The following is a 13915-nucleotide window of genomic DNA, read 5'->3' as shown; positions in this document are numbered from 1 at the left end:
AGAAGAAGTTCAATCAGTCCAAAAACCTAGAACAGTCAAACTTGGTCAACTGTTGATTTAATCAAGAATTTGATGGATAGAATTGATCTGAAGAAGTTCATTCATGCTTGTACTAGCCTCATCTATCATGTCAAACCTCATCATGGAAGAAAATCAAGTCAATCAGAAATTTTCCAGAAATAGAAAGTGGACCTGTAATTTCAACTGCCAAAAATGGAAACTTCTTGATCTTAAACTTACATCATGATACAAGCTCCAAATGAATTTTTGCCCAACATGAAAGTTGAAGATCTTGTCTTCCCATTTTCAAAAAGTCCAAGAACTCTCAAATCCCATGTGTGGTTGTCAAGATATGATCAAATCATTTTCACCAATTTTTGAACTTCAACAAGCCATAACTCTCAAACCATAAGGCCAAATTTGGTGGGGTTTTTTCCTACAAACCACATTTTTCATCCTCTTTCCAAAAATATAAATTTCATGACCTAAAACCTTGCCAATCAAAATGGCATTTTTGGACCTTTTGCATTTAAATTCAAAGTTTGACCAAACTTTGACTTTTTGAGTTTTTGACTTTTTCTTGATTTGGTCAATTGGGAAATGTTCCATACATCATTTGTGATTTGCTCAAATTCCTAAACCATCATCATACCACCTTTACACCACCATTTGGTATTAAAATGCAAAAACTTGGAAATAGGCAAATAACCTCATTTGAGCAAATCAAGTACAGCAGGTCTGCAGCACACAAAACAGCAATTGTGCTGGCCACTAGCAGCTTGTAGCAGGCCCAAACTCTCAGCAAAAACACACCTCCACTTCATTTGGACATAATTAGCAAAAATGCAAATGAGTGCATTTACACTAAACAAGCTTACCATTTAATTAAGTGATGTTAAACAGGTGATATATAATTGTTTTTCTGTCAAAACAAACCCTAGTTTTTGCAGCAGCCACAACCAGAAAACCTCACTCTCTCATTTTTGCTCTTTGGCCAAAACCACATTTCTGCTCACAAAACTCAAAACCTCCAAGGAACCTTTGGTTGATTCATCACTTGGACAATATACTGAGTTCATTTCCACTATCAAACACCAGCTGTACAACCTCCTTCTCCCTCTGTTTTTCCAAGCACCCTTTAATGGCAAGATGAGATTTGAAGAGCTCCAAGTATTCTCGAGCTAGAAAAGCTTCAGCATCCTTCACTACAAAGCATAAGCATCACCTGTTTGCACCTTATTCTATCAATACACAACTGTTGCTACGATTTCTTCCAAACCAAGTAAGTTATCGACCTCCCTCATATGCCCTGCTATGTTATGTTTCTGAAAGGTCTTGGTATGCTAGTTTCAATGCAATTTGTTTTGAATAAAATGGTTGTGACATGAGGGAGAAATCTGAGTTTTCATTTTTGCATACAAATCTATTTTCCATCGATTTACTCATTTGTTGTAGGTTCAGTAACAACCATGGTTGGAATTTTGTTATTTAAGGTCTGCTAATGCTATTGTTATGCTTAATTTGCTGTTCTGGGCATGTCCATTTTTTTCCAAGTTCATAGTGATGATGAATATTCTGTTGTGATAAACCCTTATACTATTTTCCAGAACTCCAATTCATGTTGGGTGGGTTGCTATTTGTTACATGTTGCTTGAAAATCACTATGCCAGGCCATGATTATTTGTTAATACTGGTTGATGTTTGGCTCATGATGTTGCTTACTGCTGTTCTAACCCTAAAACCTGCCAAGAAATTTCATGAGTATGATGTATGCTGTTGTTCATGATTGGTTTTTGAATGCAACATGAATGCCATGCTACTTGCTTGATGCTTATTTTTTTTTTGAATGAGTTCATAATGATGGAAATTGCTATTGACTGCTTGCTAAATCCATGCTGATGTATGTTTGTGCTAAGTCATTTTGATGTTAGTTGATGCATGAGCATTGAGGCTGGTTAGGTTTATTTTGTTCATGGTTGATAAATGATGTTGCCATACCATTACTATGCTATTGTTTGTGTTGGAAGCATGAGAATACATGATACATGTTGTTGCTGCATATGCCCTGCTGCAGTTTTGAATTCCCACGAGCATTGTCTTGTTTCCATGAGCTGAACCTGTTAGCCATGCTTTTGTTTGTTTGCTTGTTGGTTGGAACTTCAATTGACGATTGATAATGATGAACACTGAATGGTGCATACTGCTGTATAAAGAAACCTGTCATTTCCAGAACTTCCTTTTGCTATGCTTGTCTTATTGTTGGTCGATATGGCTTCATGATGACAGTGTTTCCTTGCCATGTTGAATGCTATTTTTGTCTGTTGATTGAACATTACCATTGCCATGTTTGTTCTGCTTGGATTGATTGATGTTGAACATTGGGTGATGCTATACCCTGCTTGCTAAAATTCTGCTGCAATTTTGAAACATGAATGTGTGCCTGCTACTGTTATGATGATGTTGTTTTGCTGTTATGCTATTAACCATATTGCAAATTGATGATGAATATATGAGCTACCATGCTGATTGTTTACAGCTGCCACATCAATTATGCTATGCTTGGTCTAGTTTTGGGTCATTGGATGATGAATATACTTTGTTGCTGTCATGAACATGCTTAGGAAACCCTAATGCTGTTTGTATGCTGTTGTGTACTTTTGTTTTGTTTGACATGATGCTGATAAACATATGCTGCCATGCCTCTTGAATTTTGGTTGAGAATGCATGTTGATGATGAGCTGGTTTTGATTATATGATGAACATGAGTTATTGCTGCATAAATCTTACTGCTGTCTTTTACATCCTAAGGCCTGTCCAGAAAGTTCATGAGAATTTGTGTTTGGTTGTCACTAAATGATGCTGTCTGAACTCCATTGCCTTGTTATTGTGTGGCTCGTTTTAAAGTGTGTTCTAGGATGTTGAACTTGCATGAAGTAACCATATGAACTGCATTTGAATGCTGTTGTTTGGCTTGTTATTTGAATGATGATGTTGAATACCAATGCTGTCAATGCCCTGTTGTTTGAGAAACCTTTAAACTTGCTTGCAAAATCCACAGGATTGATATTTGGTTGATGTTGGTTGTGTCAAATTGCATGATGAACATTTGTTGCTGAATGCATGTTGCTGCTTTTCCAAAACCCTAAGGTTGCACAGGAGTATTGAACACGATGCCTTGCTGTTGCCTTGCTGCAGTTTAAAATATTATGAACATGCCATTCTGCTGCTATGCTAAAACCATGTTGCTGTTGTGTTTTTGCTTGTTTGATGATTTTTTTTTAAACATGATGAGCACATGATAATGATGGTTGTTGCTGTTGTTTTAAAACCAATACCCTGCTGTTGTTTCCAAGCCAGGCTGCTAGAGCCATGTTGCTGTCTTGAACCTGCTTGCTAAAATTCATGCTGTTGTGTGACTTTGGTGGAATGCTGTTTGTTAATGATGAACATGAAATTGATGCTGCTATTGCTGTTTTGAACTTAGCCCAGAATTCGCATGAATGTGTTTTGTTTATTGGCCGTTTAGATGTTGCACGAACCACCTCCAATGACATGCTAATTGCCATGTTTGTTTGAATTTCATGATGATATGATGAATTATGAAATGGAACCTGTTGCCCTGCTGCCAAACCCTAAGGGTTTCTAAAACCAGAAGGCTGAATTTCGATTGGTTGTTGTTGTTGTTTGCCTTGCCTGTGTACTGTTACATTGGAAGCTAGCCAATTAGAACATTTCGCTTGGCCCTTCAAAACTCTGCCGTTTTGTTAAGTGATGCGTGTATTTACACTTATGCCACCCGTTGACTTATGTTTGACCAATTACCATGCTATCTTGTGCATATTCATCCATTTGTTTCATCCAATTTCCACATTTTATTTCTCATTCAATTTTCATCAAAAAATTATGAAATTTTTTCCACATGTTCACAAATGAGTTTAGAATTTAATTGTGAATTTTAATTAATTTTCCATTGGTTGGTTTTTAATTGACAATTATTTTCTCAACATATGTGCATAAATGATACATCTCACCATTTCAATTGTGAAATATTCATATTGCATCCAATGCCTTTGAAATTTTTTGTGGTGAAACTAGACACATTGACCTTTGTTTCCATATAGACTTTGTGCATTTCCCATTTGTGGTTTGTGAGCTTTGAATTTTTGAAGTTATGTGTTACATTTGGTGCTATACTATGATCATGCATTTTCCCAATTTTTGTTCACATGCTTCCTCTTATCCAAATCACTTGAAATTTTGCATGAACCATCTATCACATGTCTAGTTTATGTATGAATTTTCTTGGAATTAATCATGCTGTTTTCCATTTATTTGTGAATTTTCTTCCATATGTGGTCATTTGTTGACTTTTTGTGCTATGCCTTGCCAAATCTTTTGTGAAATTCTCATATCTTATTGTATGGTCATGAAATTTCATATGTGATAACTAGACATCTCAAGCTTTGCATTGGTGTTAATCTCATTCATTTCTCTTCTGTTTTCAAATTAATATGATTTTTTGAAGTTGACCTATGCTTGTTGACTTTCACTATGCTTGCTTGAATCTGATTTGACTTCATGATTTTACTTGACTGCCTTCCTCTCATCCAAATGCCATGAAATTTTCCATGTATACCATGTTAGATGTTAGGATTGAGTGTGATTTATTTCATGATTTTTGAAAATGCTTGAGTTGACTTTTGAATGAAGTCTTTGCTGTTGACTTTTGTATGCTTCTCTTGCCATGCTTTGCATTCATTTGTGTATGAAATGACCATGATGCATGATTTTACTATGAATCCAATTGAGAATGCTTCTTGAATGTTTAAACTTGGTTTGGTTTGACTTTGTCTTGCTGCCTTGACTTTTTCTTTCATCTTTGACCCTAGGATAGTCCTAGTGGTCTTCTGAGCTTATGTTGAGTTCATCTGTTTCAGGTTAAGCACCAATGCCTTGAGGATCATTCTAATGTGCTTGATTTGAATTGTTTATATTGTGCTGACATTTGTTTTGTAGGTGACTCATATGCTTGAGTCTCTGTGCCTTGCACAATTGGTCCCTCTGTGTGACTATTGATTCATTTCCTTTTGGTTTTGACTGTTGACTTGCTTGCTAATAAGTTTGACTTTTGCAGGTACTTTAGTTGCCTAAGTTCCTTGAACTTGATTGCTTGCTTTGCTTTTTAGCATTTGCTTTGAGGTATAATTACTTCTTCTTCATGTAGTCTGGAGACCCGGTCTGTTATTTGACCGGGCAAACTGTCTGAAGTCCTCCTTAAGAGGCAATGCCTGTGTTTGTTTAAATTTGTCCTAAGCAGGAAAAGTCCTTCAAGTAAGGCAATTGGTGGAAGGTAGGGATAAGCAATCTATCCCCCACTATTCAGTGTGTCCTCTCTTTGCTCCCAGAACCTGGTTGAAGCAATGAGATAAATACCCAAGATCTAATCGAGTCAATAATGTGGAGAGAGTTCCTACTTTCTGAACTCCCACACTTTCTTTGATGCTCTCTCTGATATGAGATAGAAGCAATGAGGCACACCCCTCATCTCCTATTCATCTGCTTCACCTGAGCCCCTCAATGGCCAGGTTAAGAGCGACCTCTACCCATTACAGTGGACTTATAAAGTCAAACCCTCTTGTGTGAGCCCCCCCCATTTGTTTGGCTATAGAGTGTGTTGTTTGATATTCATGGATTGTTTGATTGCTTCATATGCACTTGCTTGCCCGTATGCTATGCATTTATCATCATCATCAATTGCCATTAGTGCATGATCATCTCATTTATTTTTGTGATGCTATCATTGTTGTTTGCCCATTGAGGACAATTGTAAGTCCATTGCTTTGGCATTTGCTCCTGTGATATGGAAGTGAGTTGTAAGACCATCATCTTGGCCACTCATCTTATCTTTGCTTAATGCATCCGTGTGTATGTGAGGATACAGTTATAAGTCCCTGTAAGTTGGCATCTGTTATCCTGTGATCATAATTTGATCTGTTTGTGTATGTGAGGATACAGTTATAAGTCCCTGTAAGTTGGCATCTGTTATCCTGTGATCATAGTTTGATCTGTTTGGTTTGGTATGTGAGGTTGCAGTTATAAGTCCCTGTAAGTTGGCATCTGCTTTCCTGTGATCATAGTTTGTTTCATCTGTTTGTGTGAGAGGTTGCAATTATAAGTCCCTGTAAGTTGGCGTTTGCATACCTGTGATCATATTGTTGCTTTTGTTCTTGTATGTGAGGATCCATTATAAGTCCCTGTAACGTGGCATTGGATTTCCTAGGACCATACTGTGGAGTTAACCTAAGTCCAGACAGATTGGCAGTTGACTTCCATGTTTCATCTTTGTTTTTCTTTTGAGGAGATTAGTGTAAGACCATTGAGTGGCATCTGATATCCCGTTTTGGTTTTAGGAGACTGGTGTAAATCCATCTATTGGTATCCGGTATCCGCTTTTATTTCTTTGCCTGTGGAGATTAGTGTAAGACCATTGAGTGGCTTCTGACATCCCATTTTGTTTTAGGAGATTGGTATAAGACCATTGATTGGCATCCGATATCCGCCTTTGCTTTGTTTGTTTATTATTATCCATTGCTATTCCAAAGGACACACTTGAATCATCTGCTATATGATTTCAAGAAGTGAACCTTCTAAGAAGTTTTACTATCCATCCTCCATCCATTCATCATTCATTATGTCCTAAACCTTTTCACACTTTATCTTTCAAATTTGACATAAGTGTTGTGCAAACATCTTCATGTTTTCTAACTAAAAACCTGGACTCAAGTCCTTGACCTTTTTTTCAAAACTCCATTTCATAATACTCATCTGAATTGATCTTAATTATACTTTGACTCCATCTTCCTAATCATAATCAGTAATTCCACTCATTCACTTGTTTTGGCTTTGTCCATTAATCTTTTCATACATGAGCTATAGGTTTGATTTATCTCAGTGGTTGATGTTAATCTCACCTTCTGTCTTTAGTGATTGAATTGTAAGCCTTCCTTACCTATTATAGGGTTAACCCCTCTCTGGCAAGTTGAAGCTGTTCTCACATGGTGGACGTTGTTGTTTGTATAAGGTTGAGTTTTCTCCCGTGGATAACGTAAGACCTAGGGTTTGTGTTTAAAATTGAACCTAACCCACTTTTGGAAATCTTTTAGCCGAACTACGGCGTTCTGATCCTTACCTTTGATGGAAGGTACGTAGGCAACGGGTTCATCCGTTCGAACCCAATACCCAATAATAATAAAAAATGTATATTCTTTTCTCACCATCCCAATCATGTTTGCACAATATTTTTGTCATAATAAATAATAATTTTGCATAACAAGTGTGAAAAGGGCTCCCTAGGAGTACCTAGGACGTAGTGGGTGCCTAACACCTTCCCATTGCGTAATTTACCCCTTACCCAGAATCTCTGATCTTTTTATTAGTTTTCTACGTGTAAAACTTCTTAGGCTTTTGTTCGCTTTTTAGCCAGTCCTTTGGATAAATAAAAGTGCGGTGGCGACTCGAAATTTTCAATGTATCTCTTAGCTTATGATTTAACCGATAGATCATATAGCGACGAATACACCGCTACAGAAAAGTGGCGACTCTGCTGGGGAGATCTCACCAGAACCCCTGGTGGTATTGCCTACTTTTCACCCTTGTTGTGCTATATTATTATTCTTTATCTGACATATTTTTGTACAATTTGGGATGAATGTATTGATTGTAATGTTTGAATTGCTTGATATACATTTGCTGTGTGCTTTGGTGATCTGTGAGATGAGTTCTATACCCGAACTCGAGTGCTCTCTAGGATAGGAGAATGGCATAGTCTTGTCGACTGGTGTGGAGTAGTCCTTAGCCAGTTGACTTGCGAGTCCATTCACTTGGTGGAGGTCATGTTGAACCAATAATGTCACACAAGTTATTTGTGGTTAGGCATTATTCTTTCAATCATGTTCCGCAGAAGCCAAGGACCTTAGTTTACCAAACCCATCTTGGCCTATTTTTAGGACCGTAGTGCGGAGGTCGTTCAGATGTCAGTTCTGATACGATTGTCACGCGATACTACACTCATAAGAGTTTCTCTTGAGAATATTCTTGGAATACGAGTATTCGTTCCTCCGAAAATATTCGAAAGATGGAACGATGATTATGGGAACCTCTGATAGAACATGTCTGGCAGGTTTAAACCCTAGTACACTCCCTTTGGGTGGTTCTTAACCGAGACTCCATGCTCGTGACTCTCAACAAACCCGTGATTCGTGGTTGAGTCGTTCAAGCATTGTTAATATCAATGGATCCCGGATCAGGTGTAAAACCTAAAATCCATCAAAGCGGCTGGTTGATATTAAGAATGTATGAACCGGTTCATGTACCGTTAATATCAATGGAACTTGGGTGTTGATAAGGTGAAAACCTAAATCCACCAAAATGGATGATTGATATTAGGGATACAATGAGCTTTCCCACGACCTTTGTTTGGTGTGCTTTGCTTGATCCTTGAGTGTGTTTGTTGCATCCATGCATTCACGCATTCATCCGCATTCATGTCATCAAAAGAGAAAATTTTCAAGGAACTTAAAGGGTTATTTGCAAAATTTTCAGACATGGAAAGACCGAAAAGGCATACAAAGAAGTACAGCTTCAAGCAGCCTGATGTAAAAGAGTTAAGGAATCTGACATCGTATGTATTAGATCCCTTGGGTTTCAAGGCTCGCTATGGGAAGCTTCTGCCGTTGCTGACTACTCAAGTGGATGAGGGATTGATGAGCACTCTTGCTCAGTTCTATGATCCGCTCTATCATTGCTTCTTATTTCCGGACTTCCAGTTGTTGCCGACTTTGGAAGAATACTCTCACCTTATTGGGATTCCTATTCTGGAGCAAGTGCCGTTCAGTGGCTTAGAGAGTATCCTATCTGATCGAGAGATTTCCAGTCTGTTGCACATAGATGAAGATCTGATTAGAGCTAATCTGACTACCAAAGGCGGAATTCAGGGTTTTCCTTCCGAGTTCCTTATTGCTCAAGCCACTTTCTATGGGAAGGCCATGAGTGAGGATGCCTTTGAGGCTCTATTCGTATTGCTTATCTATGGATTGGTGCTGTTTCCCAACTTCGACAAGTTCGTCGACATGAACGCTATTAGGATCTTTTCAGTTCTTAATCCAGTTCCGACCTTGTTGGGTGATGCATATGTCTCTATGCATCTGAGAAATATAAAGAATGGAGGAGTCATTGTCTGCTGTTTACCCCTGCTGTACAAGTGGTTTATTTCGCACTTGCCGCAGACAGTTGCTTTCAAGGAGAACAAGGGATGTCTACGGTGGTCTCAGAGACTCATGTCTCTCACCAATGATGATATCACCTGGTATGATCGCGTGTATGATACCGTTCAGATCATTAATTCTTGTGGGGAATTCCCTAATGTGCCTCTTCTTGGTACATGTGGTGGGATTACCTACAACCCTACGCTTGCACGTCGTCAGCTTGGGTTCCCCCTAAAGGATAAACCCCATAACATTCTGTTAGAAGGTGTATTCTTTCAGGAGGGTAAAGATCCCCAAGGCCTGAAAGCCAGATTTGTCCGCGCTTGGCGCAATATTCGCATAAAGAGTAGGAATGAATTGGGTCCAAAGAATTGCATTGCTTTGGAGCCATACACCTCTTGGGTCAGACAGAGGGCTGCTACCTACTTGATGCCGTATGATCATCCAAGACCTACACTGTTGGATGTGGCTGGGCCTTCAACCCTCCCTACCCAACGTGTAGAGGAGTTGAGAGAAGAAGACCTTTCGCGTGCCTGGATCCGCGAGAGAGAGGAATTGCTGCAGCAGCTCAAGGAGAAAGATGATATGATTGAATTTCTCGAGCACCGAGTGATCGACGATCCGAACGACACTTGGACTTCTCTGCTTCCTCAGTCCTCCAAATTCTGGAAAAGGAAGTATGATCAACTTGCAAAAGAGAAAGCTGATATGGAGGCTGCCTATGAGAGAGAGATCAAGAAGTTGTACACTTCTCGTCTTCCAGCATCCCGAGCTAATAGGGATCCATAGGATGTCATTTACCTTTTCTCTTTGTAATATTTAAAAGAATGCTGTACTTCTTTGTCTTGATATTTTGAATGAAATATTTTCCATGAGCAATCAAAATGTTTAAATATTCGAAATATTGCAAATGAATACCCTGAGGGTTCCTTGAAAATCAAAGCATTTGCACAAAGCATTTCATGCATCATTCTTGCATAAACAGGTATCCATTTTTCTGGTCTTCTGGTTCTAACCCTTTGATCTTCATTTATTTTGAAGACAAGCTGACTCACCGGTATTATACAAGAGTCAACTCTGCAAGAATCATGGAGCAATTGGAACAAGAGAACCAGAGTTTGAGGGATGAAGTCGCCAGACTTGGCGCTCTGATGGAGCAACTTCTTGCTGCCCAGAATCAGCCTGCTCCTCAACAGCCAGCAACTCCCGTTCAGCGGACGGTTATTTCAGAGGTGGCTACTACATCGGTGCCTGTCAGTGCCCATCAGCCTAATGCCATGCCTCCCGGTTTTCCTTGGGGGATGCCTCCCGGCTTTATGCCTGATCTGCCAGCTCCAACATTCGCTCAAATGCCGGCATCTAGCCCGGTCCCTATTCCTGTTCCTCCTGTCGTGCATACCATGCCGAGGGTAGACGACACCATTTATCACTCTGAAGCGTCTGAGGGCTCAGATGTACACGAGAAAATGGATGCAATGAACGATCAATTCCTCGAGCTGAGAAAGGAATTGAGAACTCTTAGAGGCAAAGATCTCTTCGGCAAGTCAGCAGCCGAACTTTGTCTAGTTCCCGGTGTGAAGATACCAGTTAAATTCAAGGTCCCAGACTTTGAAAAGTATAAAGGGAACACTTGTCCTTTGGCACACCTGGTCATGTATGCCAGGAAGATGTCCACGCAAACAGACAACGATCAACTCCTGATCCACTACTTTCAAGACAGCTTGTCTGGTGCTGCTCTCCGTTGGTACATGAGTCTGGACAGTGCCAACATCCGCTCTTTCAATGATCTTGGCGAAGCTTTCGTCAAGCAATATAAATACAATGTTGACATGGCGCCTGACAGAGATCAACTCAGGTCTATGTCACAAAAGGACAAAGAGTCGTTCAAGGAGTACGCCCAGAGATGGCGTGAGCTGGCAGCTCAAATCACTCCACCATTAGAAGAGAAAGAGATGACCAAGATCTTTCTGAAGACTCTTGGGTCATTTTATTATGAGAGAATGGTGGCCAGCGCTCCCTCTGATTTCACCGAGATGGTGAACATGGGGATGCGTCTTGAAGAAGGCGTCCGCGAAGGACGATTGGCAAAAGATGATGGTTCTTCCTCTAAGCGTTATGGAGCGTTTAAGAGGAAAGAAGGTGAAGCGCATGCTGTGCAGTCTCAGCCAAAGCATCGAAGACCCTCTGTTCAGAGGAAGCCTGCACATCGTGCCGGACATCAGCATCAGGTGGCTAGTGTGGCACCTGTATTCAAGGATAATGCTCAACAATATCAGCATCAGCAGCAATATCCACAACCGCAATATCAACAGCAACAGCAGCGTCCACAGCAACAGGCTTACCAGCCTCGTGGAAGTACGACCAATCAAGCAAATATGAATTATGATAGGAAGAAGGTCAGCTTCGACCTTATTCCGATGACATATACAGAGCTTTATCCCTCCTTGTTGGAGAGAAAGTTGGTTTCTCCCAGGGATCCTCCTGCTATTCCTGCCAATCCGCAATGGTGGTACAAACCAGACCAGCATTGTGTCTACCATTCCGGTGCTCCGGGCCACAACGTTGAGAACTGTTTCCCGCTGAAGAATAAGGTTCAAGACCTTATGAGAAGCGGAATTCTGAGTTTTGAAGACTCCAACCCGAATGTCACCAGGAACCCATTGCCTTCGCATGGGAAGTCTGTGAATATGATCCAGGAAGACCTTGGGAAGTACAAGGTGAAATATGTCAGTCATATCCGGCAGTCATTGGTTGGATTACATAAGATGCTGTGTCAGCACAGCTATTTGAAGCATAACCACGATAAGTGCCGTGTCTGCTCTGTTAATCGCTTGGGTTGTGATCAAGTCCGCAGAGAGCTGCAGATGATGTTGAATGAAGGTACCATTGAGATTCTCCAGAATCGCAATGTGGATGTTGTTGAACCCGAAGTGAGTGTTATCTCCCTGGTGTTCAAATTGCCTGAGCCCGTTGTTATTCGTTACAATAGCAACAAGCCTAAGGCTTCACCTGCTTTGATTATCAAGCCAGCCGGCCCTGTGCCGTATTCATCTGACAAAGCCGTACCTTTCCGGTACAATCCTGTTGCTGTCCAGGATGGGGTTGAGTTACCTCTGCCTTCCACTTCCGTAACCACTGTCGCTGATGTTAGTGGGTTGACCCGTAGTGGTCGTGTGTTTTCTGCGCCTGCCAAGGCTGTTGCTTCTGAACTGTTGTGCATCCCGTAGGGAACGCTGTGAATGTTCAGAATCCGGCACTGCTGTTGCCCAGCCTTCCTCCTCTGTACAAAAGACTCCTGTTTCTTCAGATGGCCCGAGTGGCATTGTTGATGAAGAATCTGATGAGATGCTGAGGCTCATCAGAAAGAGTGAGTACAATATTGTAGACCAGCTTCTACACACGCCCTCCAAGATTTCCATTCTTTCTCTGTTGCTGAATTCAGAGCCTCATCGGGAATCTCTGCAGAAAGTCTTGGACCTGGCATATGTCGATCATGACGTCACCTTGGAACAATTTGATAGCATTGTTGCAAACATTACCGCTTGCAACACTCTGAGCTTTTGTGACGCTGATCTCCCTGAGGAGGGAAGAGACCACAACATGGCTTTACACATATCCATGAATTGCAAATCTGATGCAATGTCCAATGTGCTGGTGGACACTGGATCGTCCCTTAATGTATTGCCAAAATCCACACTCTCTCGTTTGTCATATCAAGGTCCTCCTATGAGGCAGAGTGGGGTTGTTGTTAAAGCTTTTGATGGGTCGCGCAAGACCGTGATTGGGGAAGTTGATCTCCCGATCAAGATTGGACCAAGTGATTTCCAGATCACTTTTCAAGTAATGGATATCCACCCATCATACAGCTGTCTCTTAGGCAGACCATGGATTCACGAGGCTGGCGCCGTGACATCCACCCTACACCAAAAGTTGAAGTTTGTGAAAAACAAGAAATTGGTTGTAGTAGGGGGAGAAAAGGCTCTCCTGGTCAGTAACTTGTCTTCTTTCTCGTACATTGATGCAGAGGATGAAGTTGGAACTCAGTTTCAAGCTTTATCTATTGATAAACCAATCGAGAAGAAGTCTCCTTCATTCACTTCCTACCGTGATGCAAAGCTGGCCATTGAATGTGGTGCAGTCGCTGGATTAGGGAAAGTGCTTGAACTTGAAGATAATCGATCCCGGGCTGGCATTGGCTATGGTTCTGGGGCATGCAACGAGCAAGGTCTGTTCACCAGTGGAGGATTCATCCATGCTGATCAACCTGCAGAAGAGGAAGCTGCTGCTATCATTGAAGAAGAAGATGCAGAAGATTTGAACAATTTTGTTATTCCTGGTGGTGTCTGCCACAATTGGGTCGCTGTGGATGTTCCTACAGTTATCCATAGATCAGAGTAATTGTTCATTTTGTTTAAAACCCTTCTCCCATGCCAAAAGGAGAAGTGATGACATTGTTGGCAAAGCATATATACAATGATATTTTCATTCAATTTTTGCATTGTCAAAACATTTGTTTTTCCTTTGTTTTCACTTTTTGCTTTTCTTTATGAAATCAGTGATCACAAAAAACCATAAAAACAAAAATAAAAGCTATAAAAGCAACATTTTTCATCTGCATAATGATTTGCTTGTTTAAATGCTGAAGTTTTTCT

The sequence above is a fragment of the Lathyrus oleraceus genome, unplaced genomic scaffold, assembly GCF_024323335.1.
Source record: "Lathyrus oleraceus cultivar Zhongwan6 unplaced genomic scaffold, CAAS_Psat_ZW6_1.0 chrUn0359, whole genome shotgun sequence".
NCBI lineage: Eukaryota > Viridiplantae > Streptophyta > Magnoliopsida > Fabales > Fabaceae > Lathyrus > Lathyrus oleraceus.
Note: the sequence above shows the minus strand (reverse complement) of the source record.